Below are 24655 nucleotides of genomic sequence, written 5' to 3' on the forward strand. Positions count from 1 at the left end.
GATTTAACTCATGTATATGCCTAAAATGTGAATAATGGAACATTAAGCACAAGTTATATAATGAATCAGCTTACCTGTTCTGTCATATTTAGGAACTTAACTAACTGTAGTTTCCTACAATAGCACCCAGTAACTCAGAAAGAGGTACTCATTTGTGTTATAAAATGTATACTCTTTTAGGTCAAATAAAGAAAATTATTTTTCCCTGTAACAGAATGATTTCTTATCTAAATAAAACAGGTAAACTGTATTATACCCTTCTCTTTTAGATATTTTGGTGAGAATGGGATATTCACAAGAAGAAATTCAAGAATCTCTCAGTAAAATGAAATATGATATCATAGCCACATATTTGTTGTTGGGGAGAAAAATCTTCAGAGGTAAAAGTGATTAGAGAGAAAGAGCTGAAATACCCTCTATGTAAATTATCAGCTTATGTAAACTATTTTCATAGTTTTTGTTTTTTAAATATATATAACATATTTGACATATCATTTTTTAAATTTACTGGCAAATACCAAATCTAACTCCTATGACTGACCATTATAAGCTACTATTTTAACTTCAAGATAATAACCCTTAATAAGTAAACAGAACATTTTAAGTTATTTGAAAAAGCCTGGAAAGAAGAGCATAGATACATAACCTTTTGTGAGTTTTTTCAGCAGTCAGAAAAATACTTTTGCCTGAGTTTATGGTTGTTGTTTTTAAACATTATCATTCTTCATCTCTCTAAATGAACTGTCTATGAGAGGTCTGTGTGTTATGAGTGGTTTCCTAATAAACCATTTGGGTTCCTGTTGTGGTGGTTTTTCTCATTTTCCCTTAGTTGGATGGCAGTGCTTCCAGCTCTAGCCGCAGTCTTTCACTTGCTAAGGTTAGGCGGAGCAGTGATCTCAACAACACTGGCCAGTCTCCTCCACACAAAGTGCAGAGAAGTATTTCTTCAAGCCCGAAGCACAGATGTTACAGTGGCCGTGGTAAGTTTGAAAAGATTACAGTGTGTTCTCTTGGAGTCTCCCTCCTAGCACTGGGAAGCATTCTTTCGCTCAGGGCCTGCTGGGGTGGGACATTGGCTTTGTGTCCCTTCTTGGCATTTCTTTCTTAGCATTCCTGCAGGTACTGGCATGATTCCCTCAAGGCTCTGATCTCCCTCGTACACTCAGTAGGCATTTGTTGGGTAGAAACTTTACCATTCGCCCCTCTGGGACCCCCGCTTTACTTTGTAATTCAGTTCACTCTCTTCTCCGCCTCTGCATCGGATTTACTTTCTAGAGCAGCAGTGTCTAGTAGAACTTTCTGTCATGAAATGTTCTATAGCTATGCTCTCTAGTCAAGTAGCTACTAGCCACTTGTGATGAAAATGTCCTATAATGATAACGAAATGATGAAGATGTTCTCTATCTTGCTGTCCAGTCGAGTAGCTACCAGCCACTTGTGACTGTTGAGCACTTGAACTGAGGCAATGACTGTCAATGTTTTTTCTTAATTTTAATTAAGTTACGTATATTTAGCTACTTGTGGCCAGTGGCTACCATATTAGACAGGGAAGCCCTGGAGAATATGTGGTACCCCAGTTTTGCCTTAATTGGTTTAAATTTTTTACTGTCTTCTATTTTTTTTTTTTTAAATAAAAGCCAGGTCATGATACTGTGTCATTTTCATCCATAGAAGGTAATCCTTTATGAGGTTTAAGACACCAGTGGTTGTGTTCACCATGCTCTACAGTTATTTTGCTTTCGAGGCAGCCCATGTGTTAGAGTCCCGAGACTCTTGCATGTATGTTTGTTTCTTCACCCATAACTGTAAATGTTAACATTGCAGGTATTTTCTTTAATTTCAGTGTTCTAGGATTTAGGGTCCCAATCTACATTGGTCTGGTCCTATAATAACTTTTAAAAGTATGTCCTTACATGGAACCCCATTCATCCCTGCCCTTTCATTTCTCTTCTCTGGATATTTTGCACCTTCACTCTCTCACCTTGAGATCTGATGCTTAGAACTGCATAGAACATTACAGCTTTGAGAGCTTGAACCCATTCTGACACCAGGAATCGTGCTCATAGCATTTGTAAATGAAGTGTTGATCTGGGTCTCTGTCTCTTTTGTGTTTGTTAGTTGCTATTAATAATGAGAGGTTTTCTGTGCCTATGGATGGCAGGGCAATTAGCAATGCCTACATATTGCCCTAAAACCATCCAGTTTAGAGGGAATTGTTTCTAAAACCTAAAAGAAACCTGGTAATGGAATTTTCTCATTTCTCTAGGGAATATCTTAATAAGTTAGTTCTTACTTAAGCACATAGATTCCATCTGGATTATTAATGCCCTTTTTCCCCAGCTTATAAAATTTTAGAGATAAAAAGAGCTTTAGACATGGTGTCACACATAAACTCACCAAACTCCCTTCAATGGGAAAAATAGGCCAAGAGAGGCCAGCAAATCTCCTGAGGTTGCATAGCACATGAGGAACACCTGGGGCAGAATGGAGGACTTTGGTCTTGTGGCTTTGTTCACTAAACCATCTCATTGGTGTATCCTTTTTATAGTAATAGTCATCCTTCTTTCTTGGAGCTTCTAATATTAAAAGGAAGTTCATAAAAGAATATTTCCAGAAATTATTTATAGAGAAAATCACTTATTGACCCCAATCCTGGTTATTTTTTATTTTTTATGGAGATGGAGAGAGTGGTCAGCAAAGGAAAGATTTGATTATGCCTATTTTTTAAGTGATAAAAATTAGATAGGTTCTAAACTTGATGCCTAGCAAAGTACCTCCACTTGACACCAGGCGAAGGCAGGCAAGCCTGTAGCCAGGCCAGCTTTCAGCTCGTCCTCCAGCCTCCTCTCACCTCCCCCCTTTGCCTGCTTCTGGGTGCCTACTTCTGTGTATATGCCTGCTTCTCTCAAACCACAGCGTCATTTGTAGCTGTGCTTCTTAATTTGGGACCCATGTGTGAACCCTTATGTGTGTTCTTACACACTTTTCTGGAAAGGATGATCTTTATCAGGTTTTCAAGGGGTTCTTTAGCTTGTTTAAAAAAAATCACTGGTATATTAATCAGTAAATGGTATTGGGGAAAGTTGGTAGTTCTCAGGAAAAAAAATTAATTTGGATCTATTTATCACATCTTATACAAGGATGAATTCCAATTGGAGTGAAGGTGGAAATATAAAAAATAAAACCCAGAAATATTAAAAGATGTTTCCTGAACAGGACTCTAAAAAAAATATTAAAAGAAAATCTGGGATGATTTGCTTTATAACTTGGACTGGTAAAGTTCTTTCTAACTATGACTTCAGACACTAAACCCATGAAAGAAAAGACTTACAGATTTCACTGCATAAACTTTCTGTGTGGTACACCCATACCATGGACTACTATTATAATACTTATAATAAAAAGGAACAAACTATGATGTACAAAACATCTTGGATGGATGTCAAGGGAATTATACTGGGTGAAAAAAGTCTCAATAGGTTACATACTATTCCATTCAAATAACATTCTTGAAATGGCAGAATTATAGAGATGGAGAGCAAGTTAGTGGTAGCCAGGGCTCAGGGAAGGGGCTTGGGGTGAGAGGTGGGTGGCTGTGGCTGTGAAAGGGTAGCCCATGAGGTCTCTGAGATGGAGCTGCACTGTGTCTCTACTGGTCATAGCCACACAAATCTGCACGTGTGATAAAAGGGTATAGAACTAAATACATAGACATAGCTGAGTGCAAGTAAAATGGGAAATCTGAATGCATTCAGTAGATTGGATCAATGTCTATTTCCATTCAGAATCTCAAATCTGTTTTTTTTTTTTTTTTTTTGAGACAGAGTCTCACTCTGTTGCCCGAGCTAGAGTGCCATGGCATCAGCCTAGCTCATAGCAACCTCAAACTCCTGGGCTCAAGCAATCCTTCTGCATCAGCCTCCCGAGAAACTGGGACTACAGGCATGTGCCACCATGCCTGGCTAATTTTTTGTATATATTTTTAGTTGTCCAGCTAATTTCTTTCTATTTTTAGTAGAGATGGGGTCTTGCTCTTGCTCAGGCTGGTCTTGAACTCCTGAGCTCAAATGATCCACCTGCCTCGGCCTCCCAGAGTGCTAGGATTACAGGCGTGAGCCACCGTGCCCAGCCCCCTCCCCCCTTTTAATAGACCTAAAATATAAAGTCCCTTCTGCCTTAGAATAAATGATGAGCATTTGGTGCCGTTCTTTAAGATTGCCAGTGGACATCATATCTGATGAATATACTAGTTATCATATTCATTTCCAAAATTCTTTGTACTCTGGATCTCCTGTGCTACTATGCTACAGAGCATCAGTTAATCATGCACCTGGGGTATCCCTAGGCTCACTGCTCCTGGAGTTGGGGGTATGACCAGGAACCTCCACCCACTTCCTCCGTGTTGCTCGCTTGAGGAACATGTTTTCCTTTGCTTTTACCACCTTCCTCTGTCTACTGAAGTTCTCGTTTATTTAGAACATTGTGAGTGCTTTTTAAAAAATCCACGATAAAACTTTAAAAGAAATGGCCCATAAAATCTATACTGTTCTGTTCCAAAAGGTGAAGGTATCTCTTGTACAAAAATGGATGTAATTCACTTAGATATACAAGTGAACCAGTTCATTCTGCATGATGTGTGTGCTGCTAATTAATGTGATTAGTTATCTATATAGTAACACCCCCTTAAGATGTTTCCAAAGGACCACTGTAAACAATTATTATTTTTTTTTAAATCTTTAAGAAAAGTAGAAAGTTAGGGACTAATAAGTGAAATTTCAAAATTGAATTCCTTGCATAGAGTAAACATTATATGTAAGTGGGAAACAGAGGATTTTACTGTTTTACATCTTTTTAGACAAATGGCAGTCTTAGATCATCCTACAAAATATGTTTATTTTCACAGAATAAAATGTGAAATTATATTTTATCTTTTAGAAAGTGACCTCTTTAGCTCTTCGGTTGTGGTGTATCCAAAAAGGAGTCAGATTAGCACCTCACATAGTGACCTCAGAGAAGATGGAATTCCCTCCTGGAAATCAAGTGGTATTGCTGTTGGAGGAGAAGAAATTGCTCCAGCCAGTCCCATGCTTGGGAATTCAAGTAATCCCAATAAGCAGATATTCCTGAATGCAAGAAAAGCTCCACTGTCCGTAGTGTAAGTGTTGTTGAACTAGAGAGTGGGCCTAGGATGATAGAGTTGGAACCAGCTAGACACAACTGTTCTGAGCGTGTCCATTTTACTATTTTCTCCTCTGCCTGGAATGCCTCCCTACTACACCACCATGCCCAATCTCCACCTATAGAAATCCTGCCTGCTGCATTGTAGGTATTTCTTGTTGACAACCCTCTGTCTTAGTCCATTCCTGCTTAGTCCAAAATACCTAAGAATGAGTAATTTATAAAGAACAAAGATTTACTTTAGAGGCTGGATGCAGTGACTCAGGATTGTAATCCTAGCACTTTGAGAAGCCAAGGTGGGAGGATCACTTGAGGCCAGGAGTTCGAGACCACCCTAAACAAGAGTGAGACCCTCATCTCTACTAAAAATAGAAAAAGTAGCCGGGTGTGGTTGTGTGTGCCCATAGTCCCAGTTACTTAGGAGGCCGAGAGAGGAGGATTTCTTGAGCACATGAATTCAAGGTTGCAGTGAGCTATGATAAGGCCACTGCATTCCAGCCTGGGCAACAGAGTGAGACTCTGTCTCAAAAAAAAAAAAAAAAAAAAAAAAAAAATTCAGTTCTGGAGGTTGGGAAGTCCAAAATCAAGGCGCCAGTTGGTTTGGTGTCTGGTGAGGGCCCTGTTCCCTGCTTCCAAGATGGTGCTTTATTGCTGCATCTTCCTTAGAAGACTAATGCTCTGTCCTCACATGGCAGAAGGGATGGGAGGAACAAACCCACCCCCTCAAATCCTTTTATGAGACACTAATCCATTAGTAAGTACAGAGTCCTCATAGCCTGATAATCTCCTAAAAGCATCACCTTAATGTATCACATTGGCAATAAAGTTTCAACATGAATTTTGGAGGAGACACAACCACTCAAACTATAGCATACCTCCCATATATTATTATACACTAGAGTGATGAGGTTCTTTATGTCAGGTGCCATTTCCAGTTATTCCACAGACATGTGCTGAGCTTATTTAGGTTATGTCAGGTGCTGAGAGATGGAAAGACCTCAGTCTAACAAAGGAAGAAGTGAAAAAATGACAGTGCAGACAGATGACAGCAGGCAGAAGCCTACCATAGATGCACTTGGAGGCCTGACTGCCTGTGGCCCAGGGATGTGATGTTTGCATGGAGTCTTCAAAGAGCTGTCATGATAAAGGACATCGACTGAATTCTTACCATGTGCCAGGAACCATGCTTAGTGCTTTGCCATGGATTAGCTAAATTTTAACATGATGAAAATGAAGAAAACTTAGGTAATTGCCTGAAATTACACTGCTGACCCGAACCCAGCTCTTAATCTGTACCCATAACAAAATCTCCTTAGTAAGTAGATAGTATCTGCTAAATTAAATTGAATCCATTTAGCTTCAGAAACTTTTGCTGTAGATTGAGGTATCTTCTCTCTGACCTAAGATAGCAATTATTATTCTTAGCACTCCTAGAAGTAATTTTATAAAGAGTTTGCAGAGAAGTGAACGATCTCAAGGTTATTCTGCAAGCACGTTTTCCCCTACAAAATTAGCAGTGATGCAGCCTTCCGCCTGTCCCCAGAGACACCTTGCAGTGAGGAGCCCTGCTGCTCCCTGTGGCGTCTCTTTGTGCCATCCTGGGCAGGGTGCCTAAAGGAGGCCAAGGCATTTTTTATGTTCCATCTCTGACCTTGAGCTTAGAGTCAACCCTGTGTGAAAAGTTTTTTTATTTTCACATCTGAGTACCATGAAATAGGAATATCATCCCATAGTCCTAAAGTTAAGATTCAGTCTCTAACTTTTATTGACAGTTCACAGAGAAGAGAAGGACCTCAGCTCTGCCTTCAGGACTTTCCATTCCTGCCGCTTTTATCCGCACGCTGCCCTTCCAAAAGTATGTCATGAGCATTATCAGTCACCTATATGTCATTATTTATAAAGGAAAAAAGTGGTTAGCAACATTATTATAATTTTCTTCCATTAGTCTTTGGAGTTTCTGTGTACATGGTCTACTCATACTGTGTTAAAAGTGACTGCTTTGTTTAAAAAATTATATGGTAAAATTCTTTAGTTTTGACTTTTTTTCCTTGCTTTTTTAGTTTTTTTATTTTGAAAGTTAAATTGATATGAAATCTATATGACATATAATTACCCATTTTAAAGCATGAAATTCAGTGGCATTTATTATACTTACAATATTGTACAACCACCACCTCTCTCTAGTTTCAGAACTTTTTCAACACCAAGAAGAACACCCTGCATCCATTAAGTAATCACTCCCCATCCTCCTTTCTCCTCATGCACTGGCAACCACCAATGGACTTTCTCTATGCATTTGCCTGTTCTGAATATTACATATAAAGGGAGACATACAATATGCATCCTTTTATGTCTGCTTCTTTCTTTAACTCAGCATAATGTTTTCAAGGTTCTTCCAAGTTGTGGCATGTGTTAGTACTTCGTTCCTTTTTAGGACTGAATATTATTCCATTGTATCTATGTGCCACAATTAGTTTATCTGTTCATCTGTTGATGGACATTTACATTATTTCCACCTGTTAGTTGCTATGAATAATGCTACTATAAACATTTGCATGCAAATTTGTATGTGGACATATGTTTTCATTTCTCTTGGATATATACCTAGGATTGAAATTGCTAGGTCGTATGGGGTAACTCCACGTTTAACTTTTTGAGGAACTGCCAAACTGTTTCCATAGCAACTACACCATTTTATAATACAATCATTCCAGCAATATATGAAAGTCCCTATTTTTCCACATCCTTGCCAACACTTTTTTTTAAAAAAGAAAAAAAGCTATCTTAGTGAGTGTGAAGTGGTATCTTGTGGTTTTGATTTGCATTTCTTTAATGACCAGTGATATTGAGCATCTTTTCGTGTGCTTATTGGCCATTTGTATAACTACTTCAGAGAAATGTCTATTCAAGTTGCCTTTTTTTCAGTGCTCTTCCCCACTTTATCAGAAGCAGCACAATTCTGAAGGAGATGCAATTAAAGTTGCAACAGGTGTTCTACCTTGTCAACATACTGTTTTATCATTTTCATTAAAAAAACAAATCACAGTGGTACCCTCATTTGCATTATAATTAGTTACAAGACACTCAAGTTGTCCATTTTTAAATTGAGTTGTAAGAATTCTTTATATATTCTGGATACTAGACCCTAAACCAGATGTATGATTTGCAAATATTTTTTCTCATTGTGTAGATTTTCTTTTCACTTTCTTGATAATGGTCTTTGCACAAGTTTTCAAGTTGATGAAGTCTACTTTATTTTTTGTTTTACTGCTCATGCTTTTGGTGTCATATCTATGAATCTGTTTCACATCCAATATCATGCAGCTGTGTTATATCTTAATTTTTATTATTTTATTTATATATTTATCTTATATTTATAACCCTACTTTTTAATTTTGAAAGTGTTTGCTTTTAAAAATGGTGGCTCACCCTATAGTCCTACTTTGATTTAAGTAGTCTATGCATTATTACCTTCTGATTATTATAAACCATTATTATAGTCACCCTACCCTGGCCATTTTTCATGTTTTTTTCCTACCAGAAGAGAGGGTAGAGGTTGCTGTGCTCACTCCCTTTTCTGATATTTTGGCCATTACTATGGATATTTTAGCATAGTTTAATTTAAAGACTGAGTACTACTGTTTATGTAAATGAGTTCTTTTTTTTGTTTTCATTGTACTATGTTTACCAAATAGTTTAAGACAAAAATGCCCTTTTTTATAGAGTAAAACGGCATCTGGAGGAATGACATGGCGAAATATGTATGTTAGTAGTGAGAGAACTGCAGTTGATAGACATTCAGTGATTCAGAATGGCAAACAGGGTTGGTTTGAGGGGAGAGAAAAAAAAGAAGTTGGGTTGGTAGAGAGAGTTAAATATATTTTATTCTGTATAGTACAAATTTCCCAGGCTGGCATGGATTTTCCTTCTTTGTATTCAGAATAAGAGTCTTATATAAACTAAATTCAAAGATAGAAATCAAGAGATAAGAGTCTAAGTGAGTCCTAGAGTAAAAATCCATAAAAATAAGCTTACATCATCCTTGTAATTTGAACATTGTTTGGTCATGTCTAGCATCAAAATTGTTTCTTTATTTTCTTCTGACATTTACTTTCTAAAGTTGCATTGTAAGGTTTCTGTTTCCTTAATCTTAACCTTATGTTTGATCTCTTTAGTCAAATGAAATGTTTGATCACTAATATGACAGCCTAAGCAAAGATTCTTCTTTCCTCCTTACTCCCCCAAACCAAACTATTTATCATTTCCCTATTCCATAGACCACTTAGGTTTGAATTGTTATGAGGAGTAAAGCTTGTTATATAAGATTCTGTTTATTATTCAGTGAATTTTAGCAATATTTACATTCTGGTGTTCTGAGTCCTATGTGTCTTAACATTATCTTTTTCCTTGTCGTTAAAAACTATTAAGAACTTACTTGAGTAGAGCACCTGGGCTAGACAGTTTATAGATAGTGATTGTATAGTTATTTCTTAATAGTTTATTCTCTGACAGATTTTCTTTTATTACAGTTCTATGCTCCCTATCAAATGTCTTCTAGTTCAAAGTGACTTAGAAGATACCAGTAGAAGACTTAATTAGAAGTTTCTAATGTTATGGATTTCAGTCTTTGAGATTGGAAAACTTGTTTCATGACCTTTCTTGTTTTTAAAAAATGCTTCTAACTTGTTTAACTGCTCTATCCGGCTCCTTCTGAACTTAGGATATGGGACTCTGTGAGTTGCACAGTCAGACTTCTTACAGGTGTCAAGAGCAGGGTCTGCTCTCTGCTCCCCGTCCTGTGTCTGTGGGTACACCCCCCCCCCAGGCACTGCATGTTATGCCTGTGCTCTTGTAATTCTCCTTTCTTAAAATTACTTATTTCACTCTTTGAAAATAGTTTTTAAGACTTCTTTAATTTCTCTGGAGTCATTTCCTTTCTGTAGTCCCTCTGCAAACACCTTCCTTATTGGGGCTGACTCCTCCAGATCCTGACCTGGGCCTCGTTGCTTCTCTTCCCATAAATCATTGAAATATTTTGAAGATGTTGTCTTTATCTTTAGATAAAGAGAGCCTCAGGGCCAAACAGTACAAGACAGGGCCCATAGTTTTAATAATGTCTGATTTTCTTTTTCTTTCTGTCTTATAAATGAATTGAAAGACTATGGAAAATTATTGGGTTTGAGGGCTGAACTAGTGGTCATATTTTTTACTTTCAGTTAAGGCACTCAGTGTGACAATTTTCTCTCCCTTAAAAATGATGCCCGAGGCCGGGCGTGGTGGCTCCTTCCTGTAATCCTAGCACTCTGGGAGGCCAAGGTGGGAGCATCACTTGAAGGTCAGGAGTTTGAGACCAGCCTGAGCAAGAGTGAGACCCTGTGTCTACCAAAAATAGAAAAATTAGCCGAGCGTGATGGCGTGTGCCTGTAGTCCCAGCTATTGGGGAGGCTGAGACAGGAGGATTGCTTGAGCCCAGGAGTTTGAGGTTGCAGTGAGCTATGATGACACCATTGTACTCTAGCTGGGGCAACAGAGCAAGACCCTGTATCAAAAACAAACAAATGATTTCAATTATCTTTAATTATTAATAGATGCAATTAGCCTTCCCTGCACAGATTACTTCTTAGGCGGATTATTGCTGTCTCCTCTTCTCTCCCTTCTATATTTCTTACTCCTTCACTAATTTAAAATACTAGTGAGCTACAGGAGGCCTGGACCTATGTTAATTTCTGAAACAAGCATATTAAGTTCCATTTTCAGCCTGAAATATGTTGGACTTTTTTCTTCTATGTGTGAGTCTTTATATAGAGTTTTGACATGAGAATGATCATGGCTGATAAAAACTGTGAAAAGGCTTGAACCAAAGGCTCCCCAGCCTTAAATGAGTCTCACTACCTTCAAAATTTTACACCAAACATAGGATGATATTTCAAAGGCTCTCTACATGTAGGCTTTTTTCCCTCTTGCCACAGGCAATATAATTGATTTTTAATAGTTTTTTCTTTTTTAAAGTTAGTTTTATTAATTGATTCTTACTAGTGCAATCTTTCTGTTTATCTGCTTTACAGTGTGAAAAATAAAGTTAATCACTGGTCTGGGGGGCAGAGAAGCATAGCGTTTGGCAAGTTGTTGCTTTGGCACAAGCACCTGTGAGTAGTTTTCTGAATAAGACTCACCTTGAAACCAGGTGTGCTGAAGTCCAGCCTGTTTCTGCTGGAATCCTCCTGAGGTAATTGTTCTGCCTTCTGTTATCAGCCTCCCAAAATGGCTGACTCCAACCATGACTAACAGTAGATATAAACTAGGCTTAGGCTTTTGAAGGTTTGATGACATCTTTAACTGTATGATTCTGTCAAGATGGCAAGTTTTACAGTGAGTCTTAAACCACTGAGCACAGATCTGACAGACAGAGCTCAACAAATTTTAGCTTTCGTTTTCAATCATAAACTGCTCAGACAAGAATGTGAAGAATTTTCTTAGTTTACACCAACAATACCTAATCTCTCAAATTAATCTTGCTATGCAACCTACATAGCAGGGATACTCTGCCCCCAGTTTTTCATATGCTTTTAGATATCTGCATGAGGCTGTTTAGATAAAGACCTTGCAAAGAAGTAACATGATGGTGTTAGAATAAAACAACAGAATATTTTCAAAGAAGTTTGAAGTATTGGATATCATTGGCAAAATTTTAAAATTGTCAAGTGGCTTTATTATTTTTATCCACTTATCCACTTGCCCTGCATTAAGCCACAGATTGAGCAGAGAAGGATTGATGACAGTTAACACATGTGTCTTTTGGACTATATTTTAAAGTCTGCTTTTGCCCAATCACTGAGTACACTTTTAGTCAGCAACCAAAACATTTAGTATCAAAATGGTCTGATGTGGGCTAGGTGTTCTATCAAACAAATTCACAATGCCTGTCCTTTACTAAGTTTAATTGGAGTTTAAAAAAGTTTTTAAAAAGATAATCGGTTATAAATACAAAACAATTGGGAAGATTATTAGGAATTCAACTTTATGCAACTTGAATGTTAAGAAAAACATTGCTGTTTCGTTAAGATTTAAATGTAATGCAGCCATTGTTTTGCTTATAAAGATTGTTGTGGGCTAGACTATGAAATATAACCATCATTTTGAACACTTCCTGGGAGAAAAGTATTGTTCAAACTTTTATAACAACCAACTTGATGAACTTTTAGAATATGCAGCCCATCGTGATACTGGGGCTGTCTGTAGTAAATAGAATGTTTGTGAGCTTGATTGTACAAACTTTAAATTCAGCCAGACATTTACTGCATTTACTGTTTCCTAAATCAAGGTGGCAGGCCTACTGTAGAAGTCAGAAAAACAAATCTGTTTTGTTGTTCACTTCGTAGAACTTGTGATGTAACATGAATAAAGTTTCTGAAAAATATTTGCCTTTAAAATGAATATGTCAAAAATTTAATACTATTTATAATGTAAATATTGACTTACATTTCTTGTTTAGAAAGGTCTCTAACTTTGGTGAGGCTCAGTTTTTTACTGCAGGACATCTGTCCGTGCCCTCTTTGCCGTGCTTATGTGCCTCACAGATCTTGCCTGCGCCGTCTTGCAGGTCGGCAGTGTGCTGCATGGGGACAGATGCAGCAGCCTCTTCCTCTGTGCACTGACTTAAATCCTTTCCTTCTCCTGTCTTTGGGACCATTTATATTCACAGGAAAGAAGCTAAACAACTCCCACCTCCCCTTCTTCCCCTGTTTTTCTTGGTGTATCCCTTGACCCAAGCTCCTTATTTGGGCAAAAAAATGTCAGCAGCTGGGTAGGGGGATAAATTTGGTTGACCCCTGCCCTGCCCTGAAAGATAATAGAGCACAAAAGACAGTTGCATTTATCTGTACCTTAAGATTCTATGTACACTTGTATATGTACGTCTGTACGCATGCACTGAGAACCACCCAGCATGTCTTTAACAACTTGAATCATTAGGACTCTCCATTGCAGGTGACAGAAAACCCAGTCCTCACAGGCTTAAATAAAAAAGGGCATCTGTTAGGTCATATAGCTAAAAAATGTCCAGGCCTAGAGTCAGGGTCCATCTCCTAGTTCTGCCTCCTCTGTGGTAGCTCAGACCTGACTTCTTCCTGCACACAGCTCTGCTCGAGCCCAAGGCTGGGTTGTCTCCTTGATCTGCGTGCACTGGCTCTGGGCATCTCCAAACCCGTCACTGGCCAAGGTAGCTGGGAAAAGTCTGGGGGGGATTCAGCTTCATCTGCAGCCCAGGGACTTAGAGTTGCTTCCCCCAAAGCAAAATTTAAGTATTGTTGCCATAGGAAAAGATATATAAATACTGAGTGTCAAACAGAGGAAACTGAAGACATTTGTTTCAAGTCCCCTGACGACCTAGAGCCATTCTCCAAGGCAGAGGGCAGAATTCTCAAACAAAAATGCAGGGCCAAGCAGCTCTTCTTGAGCAATTTATTCTAAAGACCTGTCTCCCTCATGTTGGGGCTCTGAGAATCCCAGTGGCTCGTTGATTAACTATTCTGTTCCATTAGGAGAACACTTACTGAGCACCTGCTTTGTCAGGCTTTCTGCTGACACTGGGGGCACGTTGACAAGATTATAGCTGTGTTTTCAGGGAGCTCCAGCAAGGAAGCGTCACTACAATACAATGTGGCATGCATGAACTAAAAACCCAGCAAGAAGTGATTTCACTTTCTGTGGGAGGGTGCATCAGGAGGAGATGCACTCCTCCTTCACGGAGGAGATGACCTCTGGTTGAATTTTAAAGAGTGAGTAGAAAGATGCCAGCCCTTCAAGCATAGAGAATAGCTACTGCAAGCGTTTTCTGACCTAGTGCTTTACCAAGGGACTGCACGTCAGTAGGAGAGCCAGAAAGTCCAGTTCCAGGAGGAATGACAGAAGGCAAAGCCTGGAGGGATGGCAGGGGCCAGACTGCAGGGGCCGAAGGACGTGTGACTTGCCTGCTGGGGTGAGGAGTCTGATACTTATCCTGAAGGCTCAGTGTGCTGTAGAAAGGTTATGAGCAGATAAGCGACAAGGTCAAGTTTATATTTTGGGAAGTTCATGGCAGTTAAGTGGATAGACAGGATGTGGCGGGTGGAGGCAGGGAGCCCACTGAAGACGAGGCATGAGGCTCTGCACTGAGAGCCTGGCAGTAGAAGTCATTCTTTCTGTGTCTGTAAACAGTTCATTTTTTCTAATGAGTTTTTCCTTCTTGTAAAAAGGGGCTCTGTTGACCCCTTAGTGATGACTTCTTTATAAAGGATAAAGAACTCTTTATAAAGGATTCTTTATAAATGCCCTTTGGGTAAGAGGATTCTGAACTATATTGTTAAAGCAACATAGGATACTCTGTTATATAACAACTGGTTTCTACACCCGTAATCTTATTAGTTCATTTAAAAGATGTCAGTGTGTCTTGGGAACAGGTTGAAAGCACAATATGCCCATGTTATATATTCACTTTACCACTTAGACTTGAACTGAGACATCTCTTAGAATAGGATTTATTTTATGCATAGCTTGAAGGACATCATCCCTTTCACATAAATAATATTCAAACGTGTAAGCTGCTATTTTCTTTTGTTTAAGGTAATAATCTTTTAAGATTACTGTTTGAAGAAGAGCAGCTACAGGTTAGCAATTGCTCCAGAATTCCCAAAACAAGTTTAAGAGAGTTTTAGTCTTTGAAAAACATGAGATGGTTTGGGGAGGAAGGTATGTGTATCACACAGTAGGTTGCTCTGTGGTCACTGCTCCATCAAACTATTGTTTCTGCCTCTGCCTGAATCCAAACCCCCTCCCAGCCTGACCGAAATGTTCGCTTCCACAGCTAGCCCTGCCTCAGTTTGTACCACGTCTTCTACCTGTCAGCTGAGACATCAGAAGTCGGTGTCCATGTCAGCATCTGGGTACCCCAACATGTTACTTCCAATATACAGTGAAGGGGATAACTTCAAGGCTATGTAAGAAAAATGCGCATTCCGTGTGAAACTAATGTGTACCCACTGCGGCTTAATTTTGTGCTGTGGATTTTACAGTCCAAGATTTTGGTACAGTTGTCCACAAAGTGTCCTTCCTCATTGTGATTTTAGTTTGAGCACATCCTGTTTCATGGTGTCCTTGGTCATCTGTGTGTGTCTTTATGCCTTTGCAAACAAAGGGTGTAAGAAGTTCCTGCCACTCCCCAAGTTACTTTCAGCATGTGGAATTTTATATTCCTACCATTTGTGTGCTTCCAAAACTTTTTAGTTGCCTGTTCTTCAAGTAGGCCTGCATATCCTTTATTTCTTTCATATTGGCATAGTTCTCTGCATATAAGCAATTTGAGAGGGAAGCAAAGGGGAAAAGCTTGAGTTAGCCATTCTCTGTCCTAGAATTTCCCTGCATTAACCTTGTCCTTAAAAATATATACATACTATTCCTTAAAATCCATGAGACTTTGTTTCATTATATACTATTCTTTTGGTAGCCTTTCCCACTTAACTTACCTTTTGCTCCTAAGTCCTGGAAAATACCTCTTGGATCTGGATTGATTATACCTGATTTTCTCCACTGTGTATAAAAGGTATATTGTGATTGTAAGTTTTCATATGCCATGTTTGTAAGAGTTTTCTGTTTTTTGATCTCCACAGCAGTATTCCACTCTAGTCACTTCAACATACAGTATTGGCCATGCAACCAACCCCAGGTCGAATCTGCTTCCGAAGAGGCACTGCCAGCCGTAGCACTTTCCATGATCAGCCATGAGAGTGGTGAACGGCAACTGATGATTGTCTCCCCGCCTCTCCCAGCCTGTCCCGTCAAGCCACACTATTGCTCCAGACTCGAAGCTGAGGCTCCACTATCTTTTTAGTAAATTAACTTCAAAACTCAGAAGAGGAGGTAAGTGTCAGGTGATGCTAGTTGTTTTGGAGTGAACACGTAGAGCATAAGGAGAAATGTTTTCTCTGTTGTGTGAAGCCACTGCTCAGATATTTTTCATTCTGCCTTCAGCTCATGTTTTTCTGGTTTATATATATCTAACTTTATATGTTAAAACCATTAAAATAGAAATTACAGAGCTCAGACTTTTTTCATGACACTAAAAGTTGTCTAGCATTTGAGAGGTCTTTGCTATTCTTTAATTACGTTCCTTTTGGTCACACATTTATCTTCATGGCATGTTCACTGGGGTTTAGCAAAACTCCGGTTCTGGTGTAAGCAAGGGACTGGTGCCCCGTAGCAATCACCAAGGAAGACAATGCACCTGTAGACACAAAGGAGAGGGACATTTCCTCTTTTTTCACTTCATTGTCATTAAGGGGCACTAAGTTTCTTAAAGTCCAAATCTTGAAATTGTTCTCTCTTTTAGTGTATTATCTTTTTCTTTTTTTCTTTGAGGCAGAGTCCTGCTTTGTCACCCTGGCTAGAGTGCCGTGGCGTCAGCCTTAGATCACAGCAACCTCAAACTCCTGGGTTCAAGCGATCCTCCTGCCTCAGCCTCCCGAGTAGCTGAGACTACAGGCATGCACCACCATGCCCAGCTAATTTTTTCTATATATTTTTAGTTGTCCAGCTAATTTCTTTCTATTTTTTAATAGAGACGGGGTCTCGCTCTTGCTCAGGCTGGTTTCAAACTCCTGAGCTCAAACAATCTGCCCGCCTCAGCCTACCAGAGTGCTAGGATTACAGGCGTGAGCCACTGCGCCCGGCCATTAGTATATTATCTTGAGGGCAGGATAACTTTCTTCAAAAGTATAGTGTGGAAGATAAAACCCCTGGTTTATGCTCAAAAAATAATAATATCCTCTTAGCATATCCAGGGTATAAGAAAGAAATAATAATATCAGGCTATGTATAAAATGCTTCATGTGTCTAGTTAGGCTGTCTTTTTGAGCCTTGGGAAACTCTAAGGGTCCTTTGAGGTAATTTTGACTTCATTTCCATGATCTAGTATACATGTTGCAAAAGCCCAGAAATATTGATTGCTTCCAGAGGAAAAAGAAAGGGTATCACTTTGAACCATAGCAAGTAGTGACAGGCACCTTTAGCCAGGAACAAACCCCAGAAACCCAAGAGACCCTGCAGTTTTGGGCCTTCCTGGAGGGAATTCTTTAAAATTAAGCCTGGCCGTGGATTAGTCTGTCCGAGGTTTCCTGCAGGTTTGCCTGCTGCCGCCCCTCTTGTCTGTCACCTGTGTCTCACGGAACAGCAGGAGGCGTCTGTCCTCTCAGGTCTGCAGTGATCAGCGCCCCCTCCTGTTTCTCTGCGCTCCCATGGTCTGTTAGCACCCTGCTCAGTGTCACATCATTGCCATTATTTAAACTGTAAGCCAAATGTCACTTTCAGTCTCCTTAATTTCTCCAGATTAATCACCTAAAACTTAGGTTCAGTAGTCTGATCTGTTTATTGTTAGGATATCAAATAGTAGATATGGTAGGATTTATGATATCCACTAGCATTAACTGGAAGTCAAACAAGTCAAAATGTTTCAGTCCACCTTCTTATTCTCTCCTCAGCCCCAGCCCATTGCAGACTGGACAGAACAGAACGGTCTAAAGGGCCTTGCTAATTTTGGGGCTGGGTTCATGACCAGCGAGAGAGACAGTGAATTCAACCCAAAAAGAATGTGTTGACCCCCAGGATAAATCATTCCTTCCTTTCAGGGTCACCCCATGGCCTGTCCCAGGCCCCCCTGTCCCCTAGCTCCTTCCACAGGGACTAGGCTAAAATGAAATCTGCCTCTGAAACTTGGGTGGTAGAAGATGGAGCCAGGTACCATCTACATGGCTGTTCATCTTCTGTCACTGCTTAATATCAACAGGTATTTTCCCCCCGAGCCCCAAGCAGAGGCGTGTGCAGCACTCCAAGTTTATTTAGGTTCAGAAAGGCAGCTTTGTGTCCATGCACTTTGTTCTGTAACAGGCTCTTTGAATAAGACCTTGCACATCATTAAAATCCTTGAGTTTATTTAATTGTCTCCTTTGTGCTCCTTTTTGGGTCATCTTAAGACTACTGTTGATAAAAATATCAGCTACCGTTATTTGAATGTTTACTATGTGCTAAGATAGATGTCTACAGATATACAGATATACCCATTTTACAATTATAAATATGTCTCTATATATAACGCCAACCCTAACCCTAAATATGTACATATTTATAAGTATAAAATGAGTATATCTGTATTTATAATATATACACACACACTCACTACATCTCCACAGTCTAGTGGAGTAGATATTCCCTATTTCATAGAAGAAACTGAAGATGAGGTTCAGAGAGGTTAAGGTATACATATTCAAGGTCCTACAGCAAAAAACTGTCAGGCAGAGCCAGGTCTGTGACCAGAGGAGGCCACTTTAAGCCACTATACTTGTGCCCCTTAGAAAACTCAGTGAATGATTGATACAGTTGTGAGTCCTTTGCTCTTACTTCCTAATTACATTTATTTCATGTATTTGAATTGAAATTGGAGACGGAGGTTTCTTGTTTAAAAAATTCTAGGTGGTTGGCTAGGCGCGGTGTCTCATGCCTATGATCCCAGCACTTTGGGAGGCCAAGACAGAAGCATGGCTTGAGGCCAGCCTTGGCAATAATGAGACCCTGTCTCTACAAAAAATAGAAAAATTAGCCAGGCATGCTGGCATGTGCCTGTAGTCCCAGTTACTCGGGAAGGTGAGGCAGGAGGATCACTTGATCTGAGCCCAGGAGTTTGAGGTTGCAGTGAGCTACTATGACGCCACTGAGCACTCCAACCTGGGCTATAGAGTGAGATCCTCTTCCCAAGCCCCCCTTCCCCACCCAAAAAACAGTTTCTTGGTGGTGGTTTTATTCTACAACTTCCAAATTTCCAGGTATTTCTACCCCTCAGTTTTTATAGATAGTCTTTTTTATCTTGTCTTGTTAAGGCTTGCAAACCAACCCCTGTTGTCTCCCTTAGTCATCCTTCAGTTACAGGCAGCTTGTTCCTAAAAACAACCAAGGTCCTTGTTGCAGTGGTTGAAGCTTCTTGTCCTCCCTTAGCAATAATTGCTAGGATTAAAGTTGCAGTGCCTGAGAGGCTAGGGTATTTGCACTTATGTGTTGCAAGGCAGACAGGGCCTGGCTAGGTGAGGAGGGCTGGTGTCAGGAAACCTACACTCTGCCTGGACAACATGGCTTTGCAGAGCTGTGAACCCTTTGTAGTCAGGAGTGAAACTCTCCTCTCCTGGGGCCAGGCCTGGCCTGCTCAGATTCGTCCACATGGCCTGGGCCACCGTGCAGAGTGCAAAGGCCTCTATCCCGCAGTGTCCTCCTCCTTTATACCTCACGGGATTCATGGGAGGAAAAGTTAAGAAAATTGGTCCTGTAGTGTTTGACCAGTAACCCTGACTTTTCCCAGGTATGAAATTAGGAAACAAAAATATATTTTGAAGATTTTTTTAGTCATTTTTCAACTAAAACAATCTTTGGAATAATACCACTTTATATTTATGTAGTATTTATTTATAAAATATTTTCACATGTTGTGGTCCTCTTTACAGTGGATAACACTGCTGTGTACCACTTTTGATCTGATTATGAAGTGGTTGGTTATTTACAGTAGTTAGACATTTTTTAATTGGTTAGTTAATATCTGAACCAATGCCAGAGTTATCCCAAATTAGAAAAAAGTCCAAGGATTTCACTAATTTAGTTATGCAGCAGACATATATCCTTGCCTCTTGTGTCCAGTTACAGAACTGGCCTTTACAAATAGAAGTTAACAAGCCCAGCCTGTACTTGTCCAGGGAAGCCGATCACATGATCACAAAAATCTGATCCATAGTTCAAAAAATCTTTTGTTAGATTCTGTTCGGCACAGCCTGTGCATCTCTGTAAACTTTTTTTAGTAATCAGAGTCACCCTTTTTAAACAGAGTTCTTCCAGTTTGTTACATAAAAATAAATCCATACTGTTATCTTGTCACTTAATTTTTATTTATTTTGAGATATAAAACTGGAACATCTATTTCAGTTTAAACCCCGATAACCTATTTTTTTCTTAAAGTGATTTATATCATACCACTGTACTAAACGTTCTGTTAACGTTTAAATCATCTTCCTGAAAGAAGTAATTATCTTCTTAATGGTTAAATATTTTATAATGAAATTTTTTGATGTTTATATATAAGAAGGCAAGGTTTTTGTTAATAGAATATTCTATAGAAAATTGAGAAATGTTGTTTTAGTACTAATACATTGCACATGACTTTTCATTTCTTAAACACAAGATGTTAAGTTTTATGTTAAAAGTATATCTATCTGAAGAACTTTAAGTAGATTTAATTACATCTGAAGTCAATATTTACTGCTAACCTTTTTCTTTCAAGTACAGATTTTTTAATATTTCTAGTTAAAAGATTACATACTCATTTAATTATCTGTAATAATTTTACTTTTTCAACAAATGTCACCATTTCATTGTCTATTAGCAAGAAGAGAAGCCCTGTTTTATTTGGGTTTTTTTCTTTCTCTCTATAATTGATTAGATTTTCAGTTTAATTTGTGCAAGTTGTTTCTGTTAATTTTTTTTTTACTTAATTTCTTTTAAAAACATGTCATTCAGGTTTATCAAAAGGTAGGATTTATTTATACACATTTATTTTCCAATCCTCACCCCCAACTGGTCCTTGCAGTTAACATCAGGTTTGGCTTTCTGGCCTTGTTTTTTTCTTAAAAACTAAACTCTCTACTGAGAACAAAATACTTACTTCCTTGGAAGAAAGGAAACTAGAAGGAAACAGATTAACTCTGTCAGGCATTTTACAGGGACTGTGATGCCCATGCAGCAAAAGGCCTGTGCATGCTCTATGCATTTTCTTTCTTTCTTTTTTTTTTAATTTCAAAATATTAAGGGGTTCAAATGTTTTAGGTTACATGATTGCTTCAAGATGGCATTGCTCTTGCTATGCAACACACTGTTTCCTACAATAGATAGATATACAGAATCTATATTTTTTATATACATTCAACTTAAACATATATCAAACATAAAAATATTTTTTTTTAATTACAGGTCTAAGACTCTCCAGAGTGGTCATGGCAACCGGCATCACTCAAGACTATGGCTGCCCTGTCAGTGTGGGGCCCAGAGTGAGCAGAGAAAAGCCCCAGGTAGACCCTTAATGGCCTTGGAATGTAAATGAGAAATAAACTTGGTTGGCACAAGCCACTGAGACACGTGACCACACCCTAAGCATGTGTTTTCTGAGTTATCCTTTCAGTCTGATGTCAGTTTGGTAACAAAGAGATTTTTGCTGAAACATTTCCTTGTCATGCCTGTGTCTAGCTCATGCCCTCAACAGAAAAAATAAAACCAACATTATCAGAAATAGCTTATGCATATTTAAGCAAATTCATACTTTTTCTCCTTTTTTGTAACACAAATGATTGTATGTTTTATATCCCATTCTATACGTTATTTTTTCACTTTATATTTTGGAAATTATTCCATAGCAGTAAACATATATTTTTCCTTATCATTTTTATATCAATGTAATATTCCATTATAAGAATATACCTTGCTTATTTATTTATTTATTTACCAGTGCCCTATTGATGGGCCTTTGAGAAGTTTCCAATCTTTTGCTATTCTGAACAATACTGGGGTAGCCCTCAGTACACTGAGAAAAATAATTATCATTTACCTCTGGGTCCAATGGACCCTTTTAATTTATTTTATATTTTAAGTAATTTTATGAATGATTTACAGGAGTAAGAATAAAGGGATAGTGGCAAACAACTTTATTAGAAATTACAATTACAAGAATTTAAACATAGGAAACCCAAATTTCTGTCCCACATGTTCCTGGTTTGAAAGTCTATATGCCGAAAATGGACAATGTCCTGTGCTTGCCACTAACTGCTCATGCCCGGTCTTGCATGAACCTAGAACATATCCCATCTTGTAACAACTACTTCCAGATTTCAATTACATATTTAAAAGTTTCAGCTTATCATTACTTCTCATTCTTTTCCTTGAATCTGCAAAACACAATCCTTTTGAAAACTTTGATACTCATAATTTTGTTGAGGAGAGGCCAGCCATCTTCTTTGCTCCATAATTGCAAAATATTTCATGGTAAGATTTACAAACCCCAATGAGAATGGTCAATCCTGGGCAACAGAGCAAGACTGTCTAAAAAAGAAACATACACACACACACACACACACACACACCCAGTAAGTTTTTAGAGAAGTGAGAAGACAAAGGAAAAGGACTTTGAGTCTCTATGGCTGGCAACTTGGGGCAAGGCAAATTACTGGCAGGTAAGATGTACTTAGTAAAGTTTGTTAATATAGACTCCTCTGGTATCATCTCCAGGCTGAGAAGGTCTAAAGCTGTCTTCACTGGTTACCCTTTCTTCTCCCTGGTAGAAAGGGCAGGCAGGGCACCTTCTATGGCCTGCTTTTAGGTGACAGACGGAGGGCAGAGCGCTCTCCTGCATCTGCTGCTTCTTCCCTGTCCACAGCTCAACAATCCTTCATATGGTGGGAGGCATTTTCTGGCCACACGAGGCCAGCAGGCAGATGGCCCTGTTCTACCTCTACCCTGGTCTGAACAGCTGTGGCCACGGTGACAGGTCATCCGGGTACAATCGCACGTGGTTTATTTACCTAGAAGGCAGTTATGCACGTCAACGGTCTAGAGTATACATCTCTCTCTCTAGTCCTTGTCTTCTCTCCCTTCTCTGCCTCTTTGTCTCTTTGCCTTCTCTCTTTCAGTTCCTCTTAAGTGCTGGGCCCTCTCCTTCTCTAGTCTCAAGGGTCCCACATCTGAATCTTGTTTTTTTTTTGCACTACTTAACTACCTGCTGACACTCACCCCCTGTCCTAGTCAGGTTGATGCTCTTGTCTGCTTCCTTTTTTGCACTTTTGCTAATAATATTTGAGCTATCTAAAATATGGTCACTATATTTCTGTTTATCCGGATCATTCAAGGTTCCATTAAAGTCCCTCAGGTCTACGAAATCTATTCCCACTCCAATCTGTACTGTTCTTCTTTCAAACTTTATCAATTGTCCTGCATACTTGAACATCTGAAAAGTTTAATCAGCCTATTTAAATTGAAAATAAAGTGTTTTTTAATCACTGTTTTTTAAACACTAAATGTTTTTTAATAATTCATAATGCCAATAATGTAAAATGACTTTTTGAGAATTCTGAGTAGCCTTCTAAACTCCTGTTTACATGGCTGTTGGCTGCCCCTATTCATGTCCTTCTAGGTTTTGTGATCTAAGAATCAAGGCACCTTCAACTGAAGAGGATGATTAAGCCAGTTTGGGACACATGCCCACCACAGACTGTCTCATGCCTTTGAACAAATGAACATGGCCAAGAGAATGGGCTACTATGTTTGGCTCAGTCTAGGTCACTGTGAGGCCACATGGTTAGATCCTGACTGCTGGTCCCACCAGACTGACAGCAAGCAGGTCACCTCCAGCAGTAGGGGGTGGGTGTCAGCAGGGAGAGTTGGCAAGTGGATGGGAGAAAAGCAGTTCCTCAAAGGAAGGACGGCAGTAACAGACAGAAACAATAACTATCTGCAAAAACAAAGATTCTTCTGAGTTTTGGTCAGTCCCCTCAAATCTGTTTGTCCTTTGGTGTATTGAAACAAAAAGCTTTTGAAACTATAAAATTGAGAACTGCACTCTCAGCCAGTGGTAACACTCAGAGGACACCCTAAATCTGAATGATACTGATTTTACTTCATTGTATCTTCTTTCATTTGAGTGTCTGAACAAATTTCACAATAACCAGACGGCATGGAATATCTAAGATGGGACTATTGTTCTCCTTCTTTTAGAGAGGAGTACATTGAGTCTTGGAGAAATGAAAAACCAAACCAAACAAACCCAACCCTGTCTAATAACATTCACAGATCCATTGTCTGGGGAAAGTAAAGACTTTTCAGTCTTGTATCTGATACTCTCCACAGGGAGACTTCTAAAATTCAAAATTGCAGAGGATTTTATTGTATCAGAAGATGACATTAGGGTGTGCAGTTGCCATGGTCTGAATGTGTGTTCCCCCAAACTTTACGTTGAAACCCACCAATGTGATGACATTAGGAAGTGGGGCCTGTGGGAGGTGATTAGGTCATGAGGGTGGAGCTCTCATGAATGGGATTAGAGTCCTTATCAAAGAGGCCCCAGAGAGCTGCCTTGTCCCCTGCCACCATGTGAGGACACAGCAAGAAGGTGCCGTCTCTGGAACAGGAGGCTGCCCTCACTAGACATACAATCTGCTGGAATCCTGATCGGGGACTTCCCAGGCTCTAGCACTGTGAGAAATGAATTTATGTTGTTTACAAGCCACTCAGTCTATGGTATTTGTTGTAGCATCCCAAGAGTAAGACAACAGATTTATTTGTTTTCTTTTCCCAGTGTTTTCAATGGACAGTCTTCACATCCTTTCAGGAATAAAGGAAAAGGAATGTTGTTTAAATGGAATGAATACACCCA

At 39.1% G+C, this 24655-nt stretch overlaps 1 pseudogene; it reads left to right on the plus strand.

Moving 5' to 3' along the window:
• Positions 1-21317, plus strand: part of LOC138385956 (MAP/microtubule affinity-regulating kinase 3-like) — a 43983-nt pseudogene extending 22666 nt beyond the window's left edge.
• The last annotated feature ends 3338 nt before the right edge of the window (positions 21318-24655 follow it).

Source organism: Eulemur rufifrons, chromosome 7 (genome assembly GCF_041146395.1).
Source record: "Eulemur rufifrons isolate Redbay chromosome 7, OSU_ERuf_1, whole genome shotgun sequence".
NCBI classification, from domain to species: Eukaryota; Metazoa; Chordata; class Mammalia; order Primates; family Lemuridae; genus Eulemur; species Eulemur rufifrons.